The following is a 25,661-nucleotide window of genomic DNA, read 5'->3' on the forward strand; positions in this document are numbered from 1 at the left end:
CTTCTTCCTTGCAAACCGCTCCTGCTCAGTCTCCTTTTCCTACATCTTCCTCCTCTTGCTGGTGTCTACATGTTGTGTTTTCTCAGAGCTCAGTCCTCAAACATTTATTCTCTTCAAATGATCTTGGAGGGGTTCAGGACATGCCACCCCAAAACAGGCCACTAGTATAAAAGCACTTAAGCCTAGCCACTTTGGGTCTTCATTTTTCTATGAGGACCCCCATGTACATGTAAAAATTATTAAATAAAATCTCTATGCTTTTCTCCTGTTAACCTGTTTTATGTCAACTTACTTCTCAGGTCCAGATGGAGAACCTAAGAGGGAACAGGTAAAGCTTTAGCTCCCCTACAATCTCATCTAGGGATATGGCTTTAATGACTATTTATACACTGATGACACACAAATTTACATTTTCATCCCAACCTTCTCTATTGAAAGCCAGGCTCATATATACTGTAATCTATGAAACATCTACACTGGATATCTAATTGGCATCTAACATATGCTTAACAGAAGGCCTAATTTCCCCCCATAGGTTCTTCCCTCACTCTGTTCCATCTCAAAAAAAAATGGCAATATAATTCACCTTACCAGAAATCCTGGGACGACTCCTTAATTCTTCTGTTTCTCCCATGCCCCACATTGTCAAACAAACCTGCCACATAAGATTTATTTTTTTCTCATAAAAAGTTTGACTTTGTTTTTCAATTCAAACAATGATGTTACACGATGGGTTTCAGTGACCACCAATTCATTTCTGAATTCTAAGATGACAGACAGATAGATAGGTAGATAGATAGATAAGATCAAGGAATCTTGTCTCGATGTTGCTGCCTAGTTAAAACACCTCCCTGTCTTGCAATATTTCTTGCCTAGCTGTTCAGGACTTTCCCTCAGAAGCCAGGAGCCAATGAATTGCTTACTTCTTTGGTACCTTGGAGATTTTAGACTCTGCAGCAATGTACCATAGTAAGATTCAGGATGGTGGAGATTTTTTTAAGGGAAAGTTAAGAGGGGAAAGTGAAATGGGAAAGAGGCAGCATGACATCTGGATCTCAAGCATGTTCTAAAGCAGTATTGGGAAAAATACACAAACCCATACACACACACACGCCCACACACACACACATGACTAGATTCCATTAGAATTATCTATGCCTGCATAAACCTTGGCAAACCTTCATATAATTTCAAGAGTATAGGAAAACCAGTTCAAAGACTACTGGTCTAAAATGGGACAGGGAATTCCCTGGCAGTCCAGTGGTCAGGACTCTGCACTTCCACTGTAGGGGGCATGGGTTCAATTCCTGATCAGGGAAATAGATCCCACATGCCCTGCAGCACAGCCAAAAATAATACCATAAAAATAAAGAAAAAAAAATTTTTAAGTAAAATACAATGGGCCACTCTCACTAACACACTTGTCACAATATACTTACTGAGAACTCATTCTTCCCCACTGATCTGAGATACTGTCTTTAACATATACTAAATTTCCATATACAATTAGGCTTAATTATTGATTTGCTATTCCATTTAATTGACCTATCTGCTTAGTCTTAACTTGTACTTAAGAATGTTCTTGGGCTTCCCTGGTGGCGCAGTGGTTGAAGAGTCCGCCTGCCGATGCAGGGGACACGGGTTCATGCCCCGGTCGGGGAAAATCCCACATGCAGCGGAGCGGCTAGGCCCGTGAGCCATGGCCGCTGAGCCTGCGTGTCCGGAGCCTGTGCTCTGCAATGGGAGAGGCCACAACAGTGAGAGGCCTGCGTACCGCAAAAAAAAAAGAAAAAAAGTTCTTTCCTTTCTCTTTCTTTTTAATTTCATGCAACAGACAATGTGCTCATTTCTTCCACATTTCTTTTAACTGTTTTTTATTTTTGCATATGAATGATATAAAAGCTGCTTTTAAATTGCAGTTTACCTGTCTTCTGATAGTGGCTTTTCTTCTTTTAGGTTTTCTGATATATTATTAGTTCACCTGCAAATATGCAGATGATATTTTACCTGTTTCTTTCCAATTATTATGCTTCTAATTGTTTTTTCTCTTGGCCGACTGCTTTATGTAGTAGCTCCAACACAATGCTAAATAGTGATAAAGGTAGTGGACATCTTTGTCTTTCTCCTAACTTTAATAAGAAAGCTTCTAGCATTTCCCCAGAAGTAGGTGCTGCTCTGAGGTTGTGGCATATGCATTTTTTTATGTTAAGGAATTAGCTATTAGTTACTTTTTTAAGTATTTTTAACATGAACGTATACTGTGTTTTGTCACAAGCCTTTTCTGCGTCAATGGAAATGATCATATGATTTTTCTTGTTAGCTCTAATGCCAGTGATGAAGCTACTCACTTTTTTTTTAACATCTTTATTGTAGTATAATTGCTCTACAATGTTGTGTTAGTTTCTGCTGTGTAACAACGTGAATCAGCTATATGTATACATATATCCCCATATCCCCTCCCTCTAGAGTCTCCCTCCCACCCTCCTTTTCCCACCCCTCTAGGTGGTGGCAAAGCACCGAGCTGATCTCCCAGTGCTATGCAGCTGCTTCCCACTAGCTATTTTACATTTGGTAGTGTATATATGTCAGTGTTATTCTCTCACTTTGTCCCAGCCCTTTCCCTTCCCCGTATCCTCAAGTCCATTCTCTACGTCTGTGCCTTTATTCCTGTCCTGCCCCTAGGTTCATCAGAACCATTTATTTTAGATTCCATATATATGTGTTAGCATACAGTATTTGTTATTCTCTTTTTGACTTGCTTCACTCTGTATGACAGACTCTAGGTCCATCCACCTCACTACAAATAACTCAATTTCGTTTCTTTCTATGGCTGAGTAATATTCCATTGAATATATGTGCCACATCTTCTTTATCCATTCATTTGTCAATGGACACTCAGGTTTCTTCCATGTTCTGGCTATTGTAAATGAACATTGTGGTACATGACTCTTTTTTTTTTTTTGAAAATGAACATTTATTCTTGTTACCATGTTTAAATGTAAGCTTACAGAACACCAGCTTCCATTCACATACACTGAGCTGCTAAATATGTTTGTTGAACTTGTCTTTTCTAGTTTTCTATATTACTTTAAATATGATTCTAAGTTTAGAACTCAAATATTTGGGTGTATTTGAATTAACATTGCATGACTCTTTTTGAATTATGGTTTTCTCAGGTATATGCCCAGTAGGGGGACTGCTGGGTCATATGGTAGTTCTATTTGTAGTTTTTTAAGGAACGTCCATACTGTTCTCCACAGTGGCTGTATCAATTTACATTCCCACCAACAGTGCAAGAGGGTTCCCTTTTCTCCACACCCTCTCTGGCATTTATTGTTTGTAGATTTCTTGATGATGGCCATTCTGACTGGTGTGAGGGGACACCTCATTGTAGTTTTGATTTGCATTTCTCTAATGATAAATGATGTTGAGCATCTTTTCATGTGTTTGTTGGCAATCTGTATATCTTCTTTGGAGAAATGTCTATAATAGCAGATTCTATTTTGTACATTTTATTAAACATCCCCACAGGGTTAAGTTGAATAAACTTGAGGTAGCAAACACAGCATTTATTGCTGGCTGCCTATTATTGCTTGAGAAAATCACTTACACCTTTAACTAGATACATTCTTGCTGGTTCTGACCTGGGATGTTGAAATTACCATCTGATTGACAGGGTGCATAATATTTACAATTGTTATATCTTCTTCTTGGATTGATCCCTTGATCATTATGTAGTGTCCTTCTTTGTCTCTTCTAATAGTCTTTATTTTAAAGTCTATTTTGTCTGATATGAGAATTGCTACTCCAGCTTGCTTTTGGTTTCCATTTGCATGAAAGATCTTTTTCCATCCCCTTACTTTCAGTCTGTATGTGTCTCTAGGTCTGAAGTGGGTCTATTGTAGACAGCAAATATATGGGTCTTGTTTTTGAATCCATTCAGCCAATCTGTGTCTTTCGGTGGGAGCATTTAGTCCATTTACATTTAAGGTAATTATCGATGTGTATGTTCCTATTCCCATTTTCTTAATTGTTTTGGGTTCGTTATTGTAGGTCTTTTCCTTCTCTTGTGTTTCTTGCCTAGAGAAGTTCCTTTAGCAGTTGTTGTAAAGCTGGTTTGGTGGTGCTGAACTCTCTCAGCTTTTGCTTGTCTGTAAAGGTTTTAATTTCTCCATATATATAAATAAATAAAAAGAATGTCATATGAATAGAACCATACAATATATAACCTTTTAAAAAATTATTTATTTATTCATTTTTGGCTGCACTGGGTCTTCGTTGCTGCTTGCGGGCTTCAGTAGTTGTGACTCACGGGCTCGAGAGCACAGTCTCAGTAGCTGTGGCACTTGGGCCCAGTTGCTCCGCAGCATGTGGGATCCTCCCGGACCAGGGCTCGAATCTGCGTCCCCGGCATTGACAGGTGGATTCGCAACCACTGCGCCACCAGGGAAGCCCTATAACCTTTTGAGATGTCTGAATCTCAGGGAGAGGAAACACATGACACTGGACACAGGTGTGATCTCCATCTCTGCCAACACACTCAGTGTTTTCTACCCCTGATGTTTTGAACTTTTGTTTTTATGGGAAGAGCTCATCATTTCAAGTGTTTGAATTCCTGTGGATATTTGATTTATAATTCTATGAAAAACACTACGGCAATTGATAATGGAGAGGTAGTGCTGAAGGTTAGACCATATCCTATAATCATGTTGAGTCATGTTCTGTATACAAGCTTAGTTGCACAAACTCCATCCTAAATTTTTATCAATAGATATTTTTATCACACTTTAGGGCTAATTTTATTGATGAAGATTTACTCTAGCAGTACGGATTGGGGTATAGCTGTTATTTGGCTTTTCTTGGATGGCATTGAATGAAATATCCAATAATTCTTTAACTTTGTTGCAATAGTAATATCTTTGTAGGGCTGAACATTTGCATTAGGATGGGTATTTTTTCAAATAAAGCCATACCTTAGCAAGTTATATTATTGGTAAGAGGACAACGTCAGGAAAATCAGAAATATATAACATTCTACCATTAAAGTGGGAAGATGTCTCTAAAAGATGAAAAACAGAAGAATGCAAAGGAGGGTGTGACAATCTCCAAACATCTAGGAGAATTCTCTTCTAATGGTCTTGGATGGAGATGTATACTTTAGGCAATTATATGTTTGTTTTAAGTATCGTGGGTCAGCCTCATCTTCTATAGAATGTCTACTTCTGACCATTCCCCGGAGAACCTTAGTTTAGTATTTCTAATGTGGGTAACTTTTCAATTCTTGTCAATTAAGGAAGCATGATGTTATGCTAGTTGGTGCACATGTAACACAGGATGTATTTCTTGTACTTTATCTGCTGAATTGGTAACAAATAGTACCTAATAAGGTCATTTCTGCAAGCTCAATGGTAGTCTTTCTCTGGGTATCTTGCAGAGCATCCAGTCACCCAGATTAATGTCATGTAAAAGCTGATTAAATGAAAGGCTAAAAAATCAACCTCTGCCTGTGATGAAAGGACTGATTACATTGGGTTTATCTAGTTTAGTTCAGTTTGTGAAAGATTGGAATACGTGCCGTTTGGGACCTTGTGAGTTACCTGGGCCTATCAGTGACCAGTTCATAGTGAGACAACATATGACTTTGTGAGGGGAAGAAAGCAGGGCCAGGGGGGCCAAGGCTAATTAATAATGCATTAGGCCATAGTAGTTCAAGGGTGTCTGATACAGTAATTCATTTCAGTTCTAATATTCCATTTGTTCTTTCCACTTCTTCAGAAGATAGAGGGATGATAAGAATACTAAAATTTCTGAGTGAGGGCCAAAACTTTCTATAGCTCCCCTACATAGATATACATTGATATGGCACAGGTAGTAAACACAGTATCAAGTTGATTTTCAACTATGGTGAGTGCTGTGGATTCTCTGACAAAAGACTGCTTCAACCCACGTAGAAATAAAAATACTACTACTAGTACATACTCATAACCCATGGGGAAAAAGCAATTGTTTAACTCCTTTTCAAAATACCCCAAATGTTTCCTTGGGACAGTATTCCAGTTCATATCCCACCTTTACAGATTTTTATGGGAGTTTGTTTGCTCCAAGAAAGGCATGAACTGACCCCATTCTTTGCCATCCTAGAAGTTTCCCCACCAGTGTTTGTTTAATGTTGCAGCCAATATGTCCCTACTGTGATATCTTTCCTCTGGAGGACTTTAGCAAGAGTTCATCGGAGATCATTAGGCTCCACCAGACAGCTGTCCTGGCTTTGATATATCTTGTCCTCATGAATCCAACAAATCAATCATTCGTAATGATTCTTTACAAAATTCGGGCCAAATTTTGTGCATCGAAGATGGAATTATTGAACTTCTCCATGGATTTCTCTTTACGTTCTAGAAGAGGTGCTTGCATAAGGATTAAGTCAGAAAGGGATGCCTAGCATAACAATCTGTTCAAGCATTTTTTCCTAGCTTCTACAGAGTCTTTTACACTGTGAGAGTTGGTTTTTATGAAAAAAATTTCTTTCAGTAACATGAAGACATCAAATAATTCATGTATTTGGCATCCATTTTTAATAGGCATACGTGAGATACACAAGAAGGTTAAGAAAAGGTTAAGATGATTAAAAAACCTCATTGTCTTCCTAGTATTTGGAAGCCGTGAACAGTGTTAAAAATCTATTAGCTAGGGCTTCCCTGGTGGCGCAGTGGTGGAGAGTCCGCCTGCCAATGCAGGGGACACGGGTTCGTGCCCCGGTCCGGGAAGATCCCACATGCCGCGGAGCGGCTGGGCCCGTGAGCCATGGCCGCTGAGCCTGCGCGTCCGGAGCCTGTGCCCCGCAACGGGAGAGGCCACAACAGTGAGAGGCCCGCGTAAAGCAAAAAAAAAAAAAAAATCTATAACTAACACTGTATGTATACATTTTGTAATTTAGTACATCCAAGAGAGATCCACAAGTTCAGCTACTTGAGTTAATTTTGCTCCTGCTAATGACTGGTTTTAAAGGGAGTTTAGAGTAGCTATTGCGTAACTAGCTTGGTATTTTTTCTTTTCAATATTTAAAGTAAGATTATTTTAAAAACATGTCAATTCAGAATTTTGTATGAGAGTGTCCAAACGATCTGTTGCGGACATGAAGGCATTTTGAATAACAGAAGTACAATCATGAGATCCTTTAATTGAGAAGTGTAACAAAGTTGAATAATATGCGGAGAAATTAATATTTTATGATTAGTCAACTAACTGGTAGACAAAGTTTGAGTGTCTTAGATTGGAGAACAATTTGTACTGTATGTAGTACCATCTGATTTAAATGGAGATTCCGGAGCAAGATCTGAAGATGCTTCAACAAATTTAGCCAAGGCTGTAATTACTTTGAGACAAGGAGTGTAAGTTTTGTTGAACTTTAAGGGGTAGGCCATGATAGGCAATGGGTCTTTGTTGTTTACCATGTAATTATTAGTAATATCCTTAGGCATGGCTTTCCTTTTACATTCATACACAAGGAAAGGTTTATTACAATCAGTGGTGAACTTATGATCAGCTGTCTTATGGAGGTGTATGATGTCACCTGCAATATATTCCCTTTAGAGCTGGGTGCACAGAATATAGGGGCTTCTTGTGGCTCTTTTAGGGTCCCAATTGAGTTAATGGGAAAAATATAAATTCAAAGGTTTGATAACCTTATGACCAAACTCTGGCATCTATTTTGGCCTTTCTGAACAGAGCTGGGCTGTCAAAACTAATAGAGAAGAGAAGGGGACCTCTGTGACAGGACTCCATGTCTGCAAGCTTCATTCTAGTCTTCTGCAAAGGGAGATTATCTTTTCTCCTGCTATTAGGTCCCAAGATAGGTAACTGGACAGATGTTGTGGTGAATAATTATATTGATGGCTATATCAATATATAGGTGGAAGAAGCTGCAGTAATTAGTCTAAAGAGATTTGCCTTCTTATCATAAAGTGATTTATTTCTACCTTAGGTGAAAGAAAAGCATACATAGGTGTAAGGATACATGATCATTACATCTTAGGTTGCTTCCATAATCCATTATATGTAGTATTTTAAAATAAGTTCCATCACAGACGCAACAACTAAACACAGCAGTTGGTCGAATCATCAATCTCCCTTTCAATAACAAATTTACCTCGTGTTCATTTTCAGATGTAATTGCTATCAGTTGAAGTGCTGGTTAATGCAAAAGGAAGTCTGGGTTGAGTGAGAGTCTCACCTAGTCCATAGAGAAGCTGACATGACCCACATCAACTTGCTCCTCCAGGAAACCGCTGTTTCCTGTTGTGGGGCAGCAGCAACACATAGCTCAGCAATTCTTCCCTCACCCTGTCAGGCTCACCTCACCTTGCAGAGCCTTGAAATTGAAGAAGACACTTTCCATCTAGAGGAAGACCTCAAACATGCTTCTCTCCAGCCTTCTGAAGGTGGTCATGGCTTCACTGTGGCTAGGTAAGGATGGCCCCAGTGGGACTCTACCCCTCTAGGACCTAAGGACTGGGGAAACAGGTGGTTATGGGCACCCTGGGAAGAAGGGGCAGTAGAGTGTAAAATAGAATTTCTTTGTTCCACAGTACTTATTCTTAAACTTCTGATTCTGCTTTTTTTTCCTTTAGGATCCAGTATTGCCCAGAAGGTAACTCAAGACCAACCAGTAATATTAGTGCAGGAGAAGGAGGTTGTGACCCTGGATTGCATATATGACACAAATGATTTCACTTATAGTCTATACTGGTACAAGCAGCCCAGCAGTGGGGCGATGATTCTCCTTATTCGTCAGGACTCTTATAACCAGCAAAATGCAACAGAAGGTCGCTACTCACTGAATTTCCAGAAGGCAAACAAATCCATCAAACTTGCCATCTCAGCTTCACAGCTGGAGGACTCTGCAGTGTATTTCTGTGCACTGAGTGAGCCCACAGTGAGAGGCGTGTTGGAGGCAGGTATACCACAACCCAGGGCTCTGCTTGATACATCTGCCTGCTATAGGGACCAGGGCAGGGAATTGCCTTCACAGACAGGAAGTGGCTAGGGCTGTGGCAGCACAGGTGTAGGGTTAGAGGGAAAACACTCCTTCTAAGAACATATTTCTCTGGGTTCGTAGACCATGTCTAGAGCTATCATTCATCAAAAACAACCTTACCCCTGAAAATTTGGGTTCAAATTTTTTATTGAAGACAAAAAATAGCCACATAAAATCCTTGCCATTTAGTGATTAGAATGAGCTAGAAGAATTGACTAAGGAAATTCAGAGACATCTGATTCAAAAATTAGTAAAAATATGCGTGAATTTTTGGATTTTCAATTAGTTCATGAAATATTTATTGAATATATATTATATTACAGGTATTGTTTTGAATAAGGAAGGTTGTGAAATCTTTTTGTGATTTTCCTCTTTTTGAATATTATGCAGTTTTACACCATTTAATGAACTCATTTATTTTAGTTTTGTTAGCTGAGTTAATGGTACACTTGTTTACTTTCTAAGGTGCCTGATATGTCACAAACTTTGTGCTAATCCTCATTCCATCTTATTAACACCTCTAGCATGGAATAGCTCAATTACCATAATGTAAGCTTTACCTGCCTCCCATCAGTCTTATCCACAAAAAGATCAATAATTAGTGGTTCTTAAAAGGACACTGTGAGAAGCAGAGTATGAATTATCTTGTTTCTCTGCTCTTGCCCTTCACTGCACCACTCCTTCAAAAGTATTTTTGCCATCATGTGGCACATTTTGGACACCTCCAGGCCCTCTTTTTCAATCAGTGTTACACAATTCCAAATACTCCTTCCCTCAAATTTCCTCCTTCTACCTCTAACCCCATTTTCTCAGTGTCTTAAAATTTGAATGGTAATGGGTGGTTGCTAAGTGATCTTGTATCATAACTGCCTCTTCTATTTGCATTTCGAAAGCAGTTGTGTAGAGTAGAAATCTTAAAAGGAATGTCTTACAGTCCCTTCATTAAGTAGTGCTGGAAAAATCGGACAGCTACGTGTAAAAGGATGAAATTAGAACAGTCTCTAACACCATACATGAAAATAAAGATCTAAATCTAAGACCAAATAATATAAAACTCGTAGAGGAAAACATAGGCAGAACACTCTCTGACATAAATCACAGCAAGATCTTTTTTGGTCCACCTCCTAGAGTAATGAAAATAAAACCAAAAATGTACAAGTGGGACCTAATGAAACTTAAAAGCATTTGCACAGCAAAGGAAACCATAAACAAAATGAAAAGACAAGCCACAGAATGGGAGAAAATATTTGCCAATGAATGCACAAACAAGGGCTTAATCTCCAATACATACAAACAGCTCATGCAGCTCAATGTCAAAAAACCAAACCACCCAGTCAAAGAAATGGGTGGAAGATCTCAATAGACATTTCTCCAAAGAAGACATACACATGGCCAAGAGGCACATGAAAAGATGCTCAACATCATTAATTATTAGTGAAATGCAGATCAAAACTACAATGAGGGGGGCTTCCCTGGTGGGGCAGTGGTTGAGAGTCCGCCTGCCGATGCAGGGGACACAGGTTCGTGCCCCGGTCCGGGAAGATCCCACATGCCGTGGAGCGGCTGGGCCTGTGAGCCATGGCCGCTGAGCCTGTGCGTCCGGAGCCTGTGCTCCACAACGGGGAAGGCCACAACAGTGAGGGGCCCATGTACCGCAAAAAACAAAACAAAACAAAACAAAAACTACAATGAGGTATCACCTCACACTGACCAGAATGGCCTTCATCCAAAAATCTACAAACAATAAATGCTGTTGAGGGTGTGGAGAAAAGGGAACCCTCCTACACTGCTGGTGGGAATGTAAATTGATACAGCTACTATGGAGAACAGTATGGAGGTTCCTTAAAAAACTAAAACTATCATATGATCCAGCAATCTCACTTCTGGGCATATACCCAGAGAACACCATAAATCAAGAAGACATATGCACCCCAGTGTTCACTGCAGCTCTATTTACAATAGCCAGGACACGGAAGCAACCTAAATGTTCACCAATGGAGGAATGGATAAAGAAGATGTGGTACATATATACAATGGAACGTTACTCAGCCATAAAAATGAATGAAATAATGCCATTTGCAGCAACATGGATGGACCTAGAGATTACCATACTGAGTGAAGTAAGTCAGACAGAGAAAGACAAATACCATATGATGTTGCTTATATGTTCAATCTAAAAAAAATGGTACAAATGAACCTATTTACAAAACAGAAGTAGAATCAGATGTAGAAAAGAAACTTATGGTTACCAAGGGGGAAATGGGGAGGAGGGATAAATTGGAAGATTGGGATTGACATATAACACTACTATATATAAAATAGATAACTAATAAGAACCTACTGTATAGCACAGGGAACTCTACTGAATACCTACATGGGAATACAATCTAAAAAAGAGTGTAATGAGTTACATGGGAATAGAATCTAAAAAAGAGTGGATATATGTACATGTATAACTGATTCACTCTGCTGTACAGCAGAAACTAACACAACATTGTAAATCTACTATACTCCAATAAAAATCAATTTTAAAAGTCTTAAAAATTTTTAACTCAAAAAAATCTTACCTTCCTTTTTTTTTTTTTTTTTTTTTTTTGCGTTACGCGGGCCTCTCACTGTTGTGGCCTCTCCCGTTGCGGAGCACAGGCTCTGGACGCACAGGCTCAGCGGCCATGGCTCACGGGCCCAGCCGCTCCGCGGCATCTGAGATCTTCCCGGACCGGGTCACGAACCCGTGTCCCCTGCATCGGAAGGCGGACTCTCAACCACTGCGCCACCAGGGAAGCCCTACTCCCTGATCTTTGATGACCATCTCGGTCTAGGACACTGATCACAAATGAAACCTTATAAACTGGCATCAGACTGGCTGCAACAAAACCATCTGGGAGCTTTAAAAAATTACACACTTGTGGGAATTCCCTGGCAGTCCAGTGGTTAGGACTCCGCACTTTCACTGCTGAGGGCCCGGATTCAATCCCTGGGTGGGGACCTAAGAGCCTACAAGCTGTGCAGCAGGGCCAAGGGAAAAAAAATTACACAGTTGTGGGTCTCAATCCTGAAATGTATGATTCATGAAGTTAGTTGTGGGATCCCAGAATCTGTAATTTTAAATCACTTACACATTGATTCTATTATCAGCTGTTGTATGAATATCAGCTATGTCTTTAATAATTTGAAAAGCTGGGAAAAAAGACAGTCCTAACTCATGCTCGAGGCTTTTGAAACAAATCCACATCTTTAGAGTTCCTAACCCAGTGGAGGAAAATTATTCGATTAAAGTTTGGCAATAAAATATGGCCGATGGATGGTAAGAGAAAACATCCTTGAGGTTATTCACTAAGAGTATAAGATTAGTACTTGTCTGATTCACATAGGACAACCCTTTTATCTTGGAGTCAAGAAAATAGTAGGAGAATAAGACATTGATCTCAGACCATTCTATAAGGATTTGATCATTTCAATTATGATTTTGTTTTCCCATTTTAATGATTCTGAAATTCAGGATTCTTTGACTATTGATAAGATAGTGTGGCTTTTTCCTCTGAAAAGATTTTATTAAAAAGATATTATTTGGGGACCGATAAAATATTATATTTCAAGTAGTAGTGATTCCTCAATCAGTGACCCTTGATCCATTATTTTTGTTTGGTATAACAAATATTCAGTGAGCATGTAATACATGTCAGTCACTGTTGCTCTATAAATTGGGGTACAATGCTGAAACACAGAGATTCACTCAGTACTGATTTGGCTTCCTCTGTAATCAACCTCAGATTCTTTTCGGACACTCAGTGGATTATAGGCTGGCCACCCATGGATACCTGAGAATATAAAGTACTATATAAAGTGCTTAAGAAAACTGATATCTTCTCAGCTGCAGAAATACCTGGGATGCTCTGTTAAAGAACTTCCATGTCAGGCAGGGTCCTAAGAGCAAAACAGACCTGAGAAGTTATGACAGCTCTTGATCAGATTTCCAAGCACCACCTGAAGACTGGCATGTACCTCATGAATGAAGTCAAGGATAACAGTTTTCTGACTTGAGGAGACCAGGAAACGTGCATCCCATTTCAGTGTCTGTCCACCAGGGGGTGCAGTTTCCTAACACAAACACATTTCCTGTCTGAAACTAGGCTTAGGTTTATCACTTCACTGTGACTTCAATATTTCTTCATGTGAAGAGTCAAGGACATTATTCAGGAGACACTCTAGAGATGAACTCTTCTCCAGGCTTAGTGACTGTGATACTCTTAGTGCTTGGTAAGCAAAATGCCTCTAAAAATTTGGATTCTTTCTTCTGTTATGTCAACAAAACCTTTCATCATAATTTTATCCCAGAGCTTTATGCCCAAGATGATACAGAACTCTTTTATTTTTCCCCAGGACAAACCCGTGAAGACTCAGTGACCCAGATGGATGGCCAAATGACTCTTCCAGAAGGGGCTGCCTTGACCATAAATTGCACTTATTCAGCCACTGGGTACCCCATTACTTTCTGGTATGTTCAATATCCTGGAGAAGGTCCACAGGTCCTTCTGAAAGCCATGAAGGACAATGAGAAGGGAACCAATAAGGGGTCTGAAGCCACATACCACAAAGAATCAAAATCCTTCCACTTGGAGAAAGCCTCAGTCCAAGATTCAGATTCGGCTGTGTACTACTGTGCTCTGAGTGACACAGTGATGGGAACCGCAGGGGCAGCTGAGCACAAACTCTTTGAGTGGCAACAAGGGGCCTGGAGGCTGAGTGTCTCTCCATTTGATCCACTCTGTGGCACAGTCTATGGTGGTTTGTCCCTCAGTCTCTGGTTGATACAAAACTCATACAAATTTCTAGAGAATAAGAACAAGAAGTGAATATTCCCCATGCCCAGCTCTTCATTAGTGATTTTGAAAAAAGAGTCTGACATCAGTAGTTCCTCATCCAGGGCCAAAGTAATTTCAAGGTAAAGTCACATAAACAATGAGACTTGGGGCCAATGTAAGAAGAAACAAGAAGCACTTGGATGTGTGCTGTACCCCTGTGGAAGGGTTTAGAAACCAGAAGCATTAATTACACTTGAATAATTAGGGTGGATGGTGCTGTGTGTGTTTGTGTGTTTTGAGGGCATTCAGCGAGTGAAGGCTGAAAATAGGAAGACTGAAAATAAATAAGCAGCAGACTACCCATGTTCTCTACCAGTGCCTCTATAACAAGCAGTGATCATTTCCCAAACCCAGCAGAAAATTGGAAGTTAGCCATTGATGAATTGAGCAACAGCACATATAAGTAAGTAAGCCAAAATAATTAAAAATTTAAAATGTAATAATTAACTATTCACTTCAAGGAAAAAATTATTATTCAAGAAAGTAGCATACTCAGTCTATATGATTCAACTAAATTTTCTTCTAGGTAAGTTTTACCACCAATAGTCATGATTAGGCAGAATATCTATTTTCCCCAAACCTTGTGTATTACTAAGGTTCTGGACTGTTGCTTATCAGTTAGGCTTTTTAAAAAAAATTTAATAATTTAAAATTCATGAATGAGATGGAGCTTCGTTTCATTTCAAAGTCATTTATATATTTTTCTATAAATTGTCTATTCATATATCTTCCCATCTCCTAATGTGTTATAGTCATTTAAATATAGATTTTAAAGGACATTCTCTATGTTAAGAAAGTTGTCATAAGACTGTCACATATACGTGTCTTTTAAAAAAGTTTAATATAACCTTTTTGACTTTGTTTATGGTCTTGATTGTTTGGCAGGCAGAATTTTAAAAATAGTATGTAGTAAATTTTGGAAAAATTTCTTTTATGGATTCTGAGTTATATGTTATGCTTAAAAATCTGTAGCACTCTAAAATGATAAAATTTTATCTCATATTTTCTTTAGTTTTTCTCAGATTAATTTTGTCTTTAAATCTTTAAATTTGCATGTGTGTGTGTGTGTGTGTGTGTGTGTGTGTGTATGTGTAGAGAGGTTGAGGTTTAAGGCTTTGTATTTTTCTTAATTTTTGTTTGTTAGTTTATTTTGAGGCAGCTTTCCAGGCTCAACATTTTGAATGACTCATTTTTCTGCCACTAGAAATTATGCAATTTTGAATTCAGGGAGGCTTAACTTCTGTGTGTGTAAACTTTTTACAATATTTTGGAGGGCAGTTTTTTTAAGCATATAATATGAATCAAATCACAAATAATAATTTGGAGTCTTCTGTTCCATTGGCCTGTAAGTCTGTTTTTAGTCCAGTACCATACTGTTTTGATTACAAAAGCTTTGTATTATTTTTTTATTTGCGGTACGCGGGCCTCTCACTGTTGTGGCATCTCCTGTTGCGGCATCTCTTGTTGCGGAGCACAGGCTCCGGACGCACAGGCCCAGCGGCCATGGCTCACGGGCCCAGCCGCTCCACAGCATGTGGGATCTTCCCGGAAAGGGGCACGAACCCGTGTCCCCTGCATCGGCTGGTGGACTCTCAACCACTGCGCCACCAGGGAAGCCCTGTATTATATTTTGAAATCAGGAAGTGAAATGCCTCCCACTTTGTTCTACTTGCTCAAGATTACTTTGGCTATTTGGGGTCCTTTGCGATTCCATATGAATTTTAGGATTGTAAAACATGTCATTGGGATTTTGATACGCATTGCACCGAATCTGTAGATTTTGTGCAAAAGCTTTTAAGTTTAATTAGGTCCAATTTGTTTATTTTCATTACTCTAGGAGGTGGGTCATAAAAGATCTTGCTGTGATTTATGTCAAAGAGTATTTTTCCTATGTTTTCTTCTAAGAGATTCAATAAATAAACAATGCATTGAGTGAGATATTCTTTCTATGTGAGAGCTTCCTTGTAAATGAATTCTTGATCACTGTCAAACTATGTGTCCTGATTTTTGGCTAGGGAAATTGTGTCACTGACTCTGATAATTTTTTCAGACTATATTTTCCCCAGATGAAGCCCTTATTTTTCTCTGAGGTATCCTTTCCCTTTCTTTACTCCTTCCTGACATGTCTGATTACTGGGGCACTTTAAGTGGAGGCAATGTTGTGAGGGTGGAAAGCCTAGATATTTCTATACCTGTGATCAGCAATGTAGCAGACAGTAGGGCACTGGTCCCAGCAGCAATGCCAGTACCTTGCTGAAAAACTAGAAGGAAATCTCTGTGCTCTCCAATCTCCTTGTACTCCTCTTCGTTAAGGACAGCTGGGACTCAGCCTACCTGTTACTTTCTTCTCAGCTATTTGGGGGCTAGAGGAAAGGCTTTCCCCAAACAACTAGTTTCCTCCTTACATGTCCATTGATCTGTACATGCCAAGCTTTCTCTACAACCTATTGTTTTCTGCTCTTCATCCTCGAGTTCCCTGCTACTGACCCCAGATTTCTATATGAGCCTCAATGGGATACCTCACTTAAGCTCTTTTGGCACAGCATGGCTGGCTTCCACAGAAGCTCCTTGGCTAAGCACAGGGGATCAGGGACATTTTAAATCTACCATCTTTCTAGAATTGCCTTATTCTTAGGTCAAAAAAACCTGTACAACTAAAATTCTAAAGGGCCGTTCCTGGTGTGAGGAAGGTCACAATCAATGATGATGAATGGAAAATACCTTGATATGGTAATGTTTACACATTTCATTAACATACTTGTACAGAAGCTTAAATTTCTGTGAAGGCTGATCTATCAATATTTTCCCTTATTCTTTCTGACTCTCATGTTTAGAAAATTCATGACCATCCGAAATTGATTAAAATATGCTTTCATTTTATTTAAAATATTAATTATCTCTATTAGGAATTTATTTCATAGCTGATGTTAAGGTATGCATCCAAATTTAGTTGCTGATCTCTAGATGACTCTCCATTCATGAAGACATATTTTACTGAATATACCATCTTTTCCCTATTTTTTGATAACTAAATTTCCATAAATAATTTGTATGTTTGGACTTTCTATTATGTTCCGTCGATATCTCTATCTGGACCTTTCTGGTAACATGCTTCTTCACTTAGTACAGCATTACACTTTGTCTTACTAACTGTGGAGGAAATCCCTCACCATTCTGTTTCAGAACAGAAGGCCTCCTGAAGCCCGAGATTATCTGCAGTATCAGATAGGGCCTCTAGAGGAAGATGCTACACAACTTGAACTCGATAGAAAGCCAGAAAGCAGCCAGCCCTTTGAGGAAGAGATTCTACTTTGCATGCCAGTGTAAACTCACTCACTGCTCTGTCAGGGTGTCCATGTGGCTGAACTGTTTCCAGGAAAAACCTGCAGAAAGGAGCTTCCTGTTTCCTCACAGCTCAGACATGAAGCCCACCCTCATCTCAGTGCTTGTGATGATATTCACACTCAGTGAGTAAAGTCTCTTTTTATTCTATCTTTCTCTGGTCTTCTGATTTAGAATCACTTTAACGAACTATTCTCCTCTGTCTGCAAGACAATCCCTGATCCAGAACTGGTGTTACAGGAGGAACAAGAGCCCAGACAGTGACTCAGCCTGAGGACCACATCTCCATCTTTGAAGGGTCCCCAGTGCAGGTGAAGTGCAACTACTCATATTCTGGGAGTCCTGTGCTCTTCTGGTATGTACACTACCCCAAACAACAGCTCCAGTTACTCCTGAGACACACCTCAAGAGAGAGTATCAGAGGTTTCACGGCTGACCTCAGCAAGAGTGAGGCATCCTTCCATCTGAAAAAACTATCAGCTCAAGAGGAAGACTCAGCGGTGTATTACTGTGCTCTGAGGGACACAGTAACTGGTTTTACAAAGGAAGCAGAGCACAAACCCCTTAAGAGTTACTGAAAATATTTCTCAGTTCCCTATTTGGCCACAGTGGGGCATTCTCTCTCTAGAGACTGACACTGAGTTTATCTCTGAGATACAGTTGCCATCAGTTGTCAGTTAGCTATAGATTAATCTCAAAAATCTGTTCAAGGAAATTCGCATTACCTACAACGCCTAAATTAATTTTTAAAATAGTAAGTGTATTTATTCTATAGATTAGTACCTGGAAAAATACTTTAGAAATAAAACTATGTAATGGCATAAAAATCCTTTTCTTGGCCCAGAGGGGCTCCCCAGGCTTAAGTGGTGCAGTCCCTCCTCTCCATCTCCTCTGCCGTAGCATCCACCCCCACCTGTGCTCATCACCACGTACTGAAGCCCAGTTCCTGAAAAGGAGGATACTGTTTCCGGACATGTGGTTGCTGATCTTTCTACAGCTAATGCCTTTCCTCTCATGCACTTCATGGACCCATACTACCCAAATCAAGTGCAATCAGGAGAAACATCACAGCAATTTGAACAAGGAAAGTTTAATATAAAGAATTATTAACTAATAACAGGGAGTTATTTACTAATGAGTAAAAAGAACTCTAAAGAACATAAGAATAGCATAGGTAGGGAGACGCTGTTATCTCTAGGACTAAGCCAGAGTTCCGAGGAAACTAACACATTGTAATTTGTACCCCCTTCTCCTACCAAGCCAATGCCTCAGGCTTCATTGGGGAGTGTGTGGCTGCAGCCTGCTAGATGGGGAAGTTTGCTGAGGTGCCAGAGAACAAGGTTGACAGGCAGAAGAACACCTCCCAGGGTTCCAACACAATTTATAGGAAGCTGGCAAGGGAGTGCTGCTGAATTTGCTTGGGTGCTTGTGAAACCTGTCAAGAAACCACCTGGGGGGCTGTCATTAAATGCTGCTGGAGGTGAGCATCACTGGTGTCCCACAGGATGGCCAAGCACTGCAGGAACAAGAAGTGTGGAAGGGCTTCCCTGGTGGCGCAGTGGTTGAGAGTCTGCCTCCGATGCAGGGGACACGGGTTCGTGCCCCGGTCCAGGAAGATCCCACATGCCATGGAGCGGCTGAGCCCGTGAGCCATGGCCGCTGGGCCTGTGCGTCCAGAGCCTGTGCTCCGCAGCAGGAGGGGAAACATCAGTAAGTGGCCCGCGCAACGCAAAAGAAAAACAAAATCAAAAAAGAAGTGTGGAAAATATGCCAGGACCTGGAAGAGATGCTGCTTCTTCCTGCAGTGTCCTTCCCGTTCCCTCTACTGACAAAGCTTAACATCATGCCAGCTGGCAAAGGAGAAATGTTTACAAGGTCCATGTCCAGAGTCACCCTCTGAATCCATGAAGGGTGGATTTATAATTGAAAGGCAATAAATTGATAAGTGGCATGCCCCATCTTTCTGGTTACTGATCTTTCCTACACACGCCCCCCATACACATTTGAACTTCCAAACAACGGTGAAATGACTCTATGTTTCTATCTAACAAACTAAAGCTGTCCTTTGAAGAAGTGAAGACGTTCTCATCATTTCCCCCAAATGAGGAGACCCATAATCCCAGCAGTCACTACGGATCACTGGCTGTATTAATTACTTCTAAAATTCAGAGGAAATTTCACTGAACATGCTGTTATACACAGACTAAATTGTAAACTTAATCTCTGACAATCTGCATATAAAATAATTATGGTGAGGAGAAAGAAGAAGAGAATGGCAATGTATACAAAGGAAGACACATGTAAAGAGCAGAAAGAAAATATAGAAAACTACTACATTCTTTGATTCCCAATTTGGTCACGATACTGCAATTGACATGGACGGCTTCCTTCTTTTATTACACAGTTTATATTTTCCCTGCCCTCAGCCATAACCTCAGTGGATTAGGTTACTTCCCTAGTGGTGTGATCCAAATTTTCATTCTCAAAGGGTGTGAGTACTCAAAAATCTGGTCTTTTTATTGCTTGCTGTAATTTAACATTAACGTTTAGTATCAGGCTTGGAAGTTCCCAGAGGCTCCCCTAGGAAATCTCCTGGGTTCCAGACATAGTCCTCTTTATATCTGTTGTGTAGCAGCTACCTAATTCCTCCTTGGTAATTGGTATCAATCACTCCAGTCAGTAGAGTAACCTCATTTTCTATTCATTGCTGTGAGACATATGTAGCCCAAATGGCCACATGGCTGTCTTATCTTCCAATTCAGTGAAATTATTGCTGTGTCCCCTGGTGAAAGCCTTCCTCCTTTCAGAGAGTAAGACCTCCAAACCAATACAGCTCAAAGTTACAAACATTGGGAGCAAAAATACTGCTAGTAGGTTACTGGTAATAATCGTGAGAGCGTCCACTCACAGAGCCACTTCCTTGATTCCTGGACTCATGCATTCTGGGTATGGGGGAGAAAACATCATATAATACTTTCTGCTATAAAGCATATATTGCATCATTTAAAACAGAATCCCATCTTTTTACAGAGTTGTTTTCCAACTGGTGCTATAGCGGAATCAATAAGCCATTCTACATTTCAACAGGCCAGCCCCTTCTGGGTGATGGGGTATGAGGTAAGATAAATAATCCCATGGGCATGTGTCCACTGCTGTAATCTTTTGCAGTGAGAATAGTTTCTTCCTCAGAAGAAATACTGTGGGCAATCCCTTGATGAAATTAGGCATTCTGTGAGTTTATAAGGATGATGCTGGCAGAGTACAATGAGCAAGGAAGACAAATCCATATGCAAGTACATGTGTCTACTCCTGTGAGAACAAATCTCAGTCATCTCCATCATGGAAGATGTCTAATGCAATCCACTCGTCATCAGGTGTCTGGGCAGTCTCTCTGGGGAATGACACCATATCAGGGGCTCAGCATTAGTCTCTGTGTTTGGCAGATTAGTCACTGAGCAACAGCATTAGCTAGCTCAAGCTTGGTAAGGGGAAATCAATGTTTTTGACTTCATGTATATCTTCCATTCCTGCTAGCAAGGCCACTTTGCTCATGGGATCATTGACCAAGCATCGGGGTGGCTGGGGAAAGATGCTGACACATCCATAGAGTGCATTGTTTTGTCCATTATTAAGAGCTTCCATTTCCATTGGCCAGTATCCACATAGTGCATAATTATCTTGACAGTCTGTGCCCATTCTGAGAGGTCCATCCAGATACCTCTTTCCTAGATTTCCTTGGCACTAATCTTCCGATCTTGTTCCTTCCAAGTCTCTTACCAGAAAAATCATTAGCAACTGCCCAAGAATCACTGTAGATCAGTACCTCTGGCCATCCCTCAGTCTAGAGAACATGAATAACCAAAAGGTATCTCCTGATGATGTGGAGGGATGGTCCTTCATCTTCATCCTTCAGTGGGCTATAGTGCTAGTTTTGTGTGGTACCAAAATAATGTGCAAATCCATATGAAAAATAGGCTTGATTTTCTTGTTCCTTAGTTAACTGATTATAAGGAACTCCCTAGAAGGTTATAGGCACGGTTAAGGGAGAGTATACAAAACAAGAAGAGTCTGTGTCAAAGGAATCCGAGGTGCTTACTCATTCAGCTTACCTGGATCTTCTGGGGATGCCTGAGCCCAGTCTCTTATATATCATTTCCACTTGATGATAGATTGCTGCTGGGCATGACCAACAGTGCAGGTACGTAGTTGGACAACACTTGGTTCATGATGGAAGTTCAGGCTGCACGGTCACTAAGTTAGTTTTTTCCTAAGTTAGATATTCAGACTTTGCCATGGTCAATTAGCAAGTCAGAAGCTGTTTCTTAAAAGGAGAGCCGATATTTAAAGAAAAGGGAATATATTCCCCCCAGCCCCCAATACTAGTGGAGTATGCTGCCATCTTCCTGTTGGTGTTTCCCATGTCTCCATCCTATTTGCCATGGAAACTCCAAGCATCATTCTTGGATCTGCTGGATCATAAGACCAAAGTGATGAAGCAGACAGCACTGAGATGTTCCTTCCTCTGCAATGTTTTGGAATAGTTTAAGAAGGATCAGTGTTAACTCTTCCTTAAATGTTTGGTAGACTGACTCAATAGCTTTTTTTTTTGCGGTATGCGGGCCTCTCACTGTTTGGCCTCTCCCGTCGCAGAGCACAGGCTCCGGACGCACAGGCCCAGCGGCCATGGCTCACGGGCCTAGCCGCTCCGCAGCATGTGGGATCCTCCCGGATCGGGGCAAGAACCCGTGTCCCCTGCATCGGCAGACGGACTCTCAACCACTGCGCCACCAGGGAAGCCCTCAATAGCTTTTGACTCCAGTTATTTGACCCTATTGGAGATGCTGAGGCAAACCCAATATTAATTAACTTATTCCTTTTTTATTTAATTCAGCCAGAGTCAGTTTCTGTTACTCACCAATAAGAACCCTGACTTATATACAATCTCATTCCAGCATTAGGCAAATTAGAAAAAAAAAAAAAAAAAAAAGGAAAGAAAGCTCATATGTAAAATACCAGAAGTGATTGTAAGAAACCTAACGGTGCTCCTCGGAGGTATTCTGTAAATACCAGGCATCAGTATTCTTTCTTAATTGAGTTTTTACATGAATTAAGCTGTATCTGTTCTTACTCTAGGCTAGAACTGGAGTGTAATAAAGGCAGAGAATAGACTAGCTTTGTAATTTCTTCTGTATCAGCTCTAACACTTCACCTTCCACAGCCGGCTCTATTAGCAGGATGATGTTGCTACCACAAGATGGCAGTACCCTCTCTCCTCAGACTTGCTTGGTTTGAAATCAACATGTTTGTATTGAAAGCGCAGGATTGAGCTTCCTCTGATTGGCTGGGTAAGAAGCCTGAGACTCTTTCTGCGATCCAGAGGGACTAGATAAATATACCCAGAAAATAGAACTAGACTGACGAACCTGGCTTCATTTCAGGCTCCGGAGCTGAATCTCCTGTGATCCCAATAAGGAGGAAGAATGCAGAAACTCCTGACCGTATCTTTGGTGATTCTGTGGCTTCAACTGGCCAGTGAGTTGGGGCTCTTGGCGATGGGAAGAGGGTGACCAAAGTTCCGAGCCCACAAGACAGAGGGGCAAAATCTTCTTGTTAATTGGGAAATGTACCCCCAAATCATGGAAGGAAATGCAAACACTAGAGAGTGAAAATGCAGTGACTGACTCCTGGCCTCTGGCCTTGTGTTTCTGCCTAGGGGTGAATAGCCAGCAAGGAGAAGAGAATCTTCAGGCCCTGAGCATCCAGGAGGGTGAAAATGCCACCATGAACTGCAGTTATAAAACTGCTATAAACACCTTACATTGGTACAGACAGGATTCAAGGAGAGGCTTTGCCCACCTGATTTTAATACGTTCAAATGAGAGAGAGAAGCGTAGTGGAAGACTGCGAGTCACGTTTGACAACTCCATCAAAGGCAGTTCCCTGTCCATCACGGCTTCCCAGGCTGCAGACACTGCTACTTACCTCTGTGCTATGGATACACAGTGCTCACCAGGCAACTGCAGCCCCAGCACAAACCCTGCCAGAGCTGCCTCTTAGAAGCCGCAACAGTGTGTAGAGTTGGTGGTTATGTCTTCCCACAAAGGAGAGTCTACAAACAGCTGGCAACAGGAAAGGGAGGCCTGTCAAATTCCTGATGTTTTTGGCAGCATGTTAGACTAGGGTAAAGGCCATGAGATTTAGAATGGGAAACTGAAATACCAGCTTCAGCTCTGCCCATCCTTGTTCTGTGCCCTTAAGCACATCATCAGTGTAGCAGCCTTCAGTTTCCTCACTTTAAACAAAGGATTTGGACTGATGAGCCTAAAGACCCTTCAAGCTCTAATTTTACCAGGTCACTTGTGGAGGATGAGGAAGGACTTGTCAGTATTAGAAGGTCTCATCTGTTATATGTACAGCCCCCTCAAGACTTAGGTGGGGCTTTGAGATGCATGAGAGGATTTTTGCATTTCTCTAATTCCAACAGTAGATTCATCAGACATTAGAGTTAAAAAGGATCTTAGGACTCTTTCAACCAAACTTTTCATTTTAAAGCTGAGCAGTGAAAACGTTGTATAATTATAAACACAAAGATCTGAATCTTTGGAGTAGTAGAGACAAAGACCTGAATCTGATTCTCCCATTTATTAGTTGTGTGATTTCCAAGCTTCAATTTCTCCATTAAAAAGAGGGGAATTTATCAGAGAGTCATAATCTTTCCTCATACAAGTGAGAGATGTATGTTCTCAGCTACCAGCTCGTAAAATGTTGTGTTTTGAAAGTGGATACTTCTATTATCACATATATGACAGTTTTCCATCCATTTTATTCTTGCTTCTGGTAAGAATAGTTTTTTTGATACATTTTTGATGCTACTGAAAATGGGTTTGTGGAGAAAGCGCATTTGTACTTATGTGATGCTTGGTGGAAAATGTGGGAGAGGGCAGGCGAAAGTTTGGTAGGGACTGTGGTTCCCACATTCCAGAGCTTCAACCACCAACATCACCTATATCAGAATCACCTACAGCACCTTGAAGATCTGGGTTATTAGGCACTTACTCAATCAGACTCTGATGCACTGATGCACTGTATTTTTTTTTTTTTTTTTTTGCGGTATTCGGGCCTCTCACTGTTGTGGCCTCTCCCGTTGCGGAGCACAGGCTCCGGACGCGCAGGCTCAGAGGCCATGGCTCACGGGCCCAGCCGCTCCGCGGCATGTGGGATCTTCCCAGAACGGGGCACAAACCCGTGTCCCCTGCATCGGCAGGCGGACTCTCAACCACTGCGCCACCAGGGAAGCCCGATGCATTGTATTTTTAATGAACATCTTCTATATCAGTTAGAGACTGGGTCAGCTTCAACTTACGAAAACTTCAAATAATAATGGTTTTAACAAGGTGGAGTTTACTTTTCTCTCATGTAAAGAAGTGCTGTCATATGTATCATATGGAGTCCAGGGCTGGTATACTACCTTAATCATGTTATAAAAAATCAAGGGTCTTCCTTCTAGCTCTCTGTCTCTTGTCCTTAAAGTGTCACTTTTGTTTATATACTTGGCAGAAACTGCTAGAGATCCATCCACTTTACACACATTCCAGGCAGAAAGAAAGAGGTCAAGGGGCAAATGAGTACATGCTGGCCAAGTCAATCATTTCCAGAAAATCCACCCAACAGCTGCTACTTACATTTCACTGACCAGAGTGTTATTCCATGTACCCACCTTTCTCCCGTCTGCAAAGGAGTCTGGGATGTCAGTATTTTTTCAGTCTCAGCATGTTGCCACTCACATCAAAACTGTCGTTCTATTAGTAAGAAATAGGAGAGAATGGACATTCTTTAGGCAAATAGCAATTTCTGCTATCCTCAGCTTAGGGTATATTAAGACTCATATGGGGTGTTTTGCTTCAGAGTTATTCATTTCTGAAATACTATATCCAGTCTATCTCCCAGTTCTGTTGACTTTGCTTCCTAAAGGTCTCCAGAAGATGTCACAAACCCCACACGCTAATTCACCTCCACCATCCTAATTAAAAATCCATTTTAGTCCCTTGTTCCCCAGCATGTGACACACCCCATCATTCTTCAATGTAGTCCTCTGTACCACAGTGAGAATGATCTTGTCAGAGTGCAGATTTGAGCATGTCAATCACCTGGATCCCCATTTGCTCTTAGAATAAAGAGAAACTTCTTTTAAAATTTTTATTTATTTTTGGCTGCATTGTGTCTTCGTTACTGCGCGCGGGCTTTCTCTAGTTGTGGTAAGCCAGGGCTACTCTTCGTTGCGGTGCACAGGCTTCTCATTGTGGTGGCTTCTCTTGCTGTGGAGCACGGACTCTAGGTGCACAGACTTCAGTAGTTGCAGCACTCAGGCTCAGTAGTTGCGGTACACAGGCCCTAGAGTGCAAGGGCTTCGGTAGTCA

The 25,661-nt window shown here is 40.8% G+C and overlaps 1 protein-coding gene across 7 annotated transcripts in view; it reads right to left on the reverse strand.

Annotated features, from left to right (window-relative positions):
- Positions 1 to 25,661, reverse strand: part of LOC115803651 (sal-like protein 2) — a 900,219-nt gene that overhangs the window by 234,088 nt on the left and 640,470 nt on the right. For all 7 annotated transcript variants that reach the window (XR_016391489.1, XR_016391490.1, XM_089905397.1 and 4 more), the window contains one exon: positions 592 to 25,043. The gene's annotated coding sequence lies outside the window, so the exon portion shown is untranslated. The remainder of the gene's footprint in view (positions 1 to 591; positions 25,044 to 25,661) is intronic.

The sequence above is a fragment of the Delphinapterus leucas genome, chromosome 2 (genome assembly GCF_059928025.1).
Source record: "Delphinapterus leucas isolate spDelLeu-1000000601 "Yukka" chromosome 2, BTC_Dleu_Yukka2, whole genome shotgun sequence".
NCBI classification, from domain to species: Eukaryota; Metazoa; Chordata; class Mammalia; order Artiodactyla; family Monodontidae; genus Delphinapterus; species Delphinapterus leucas.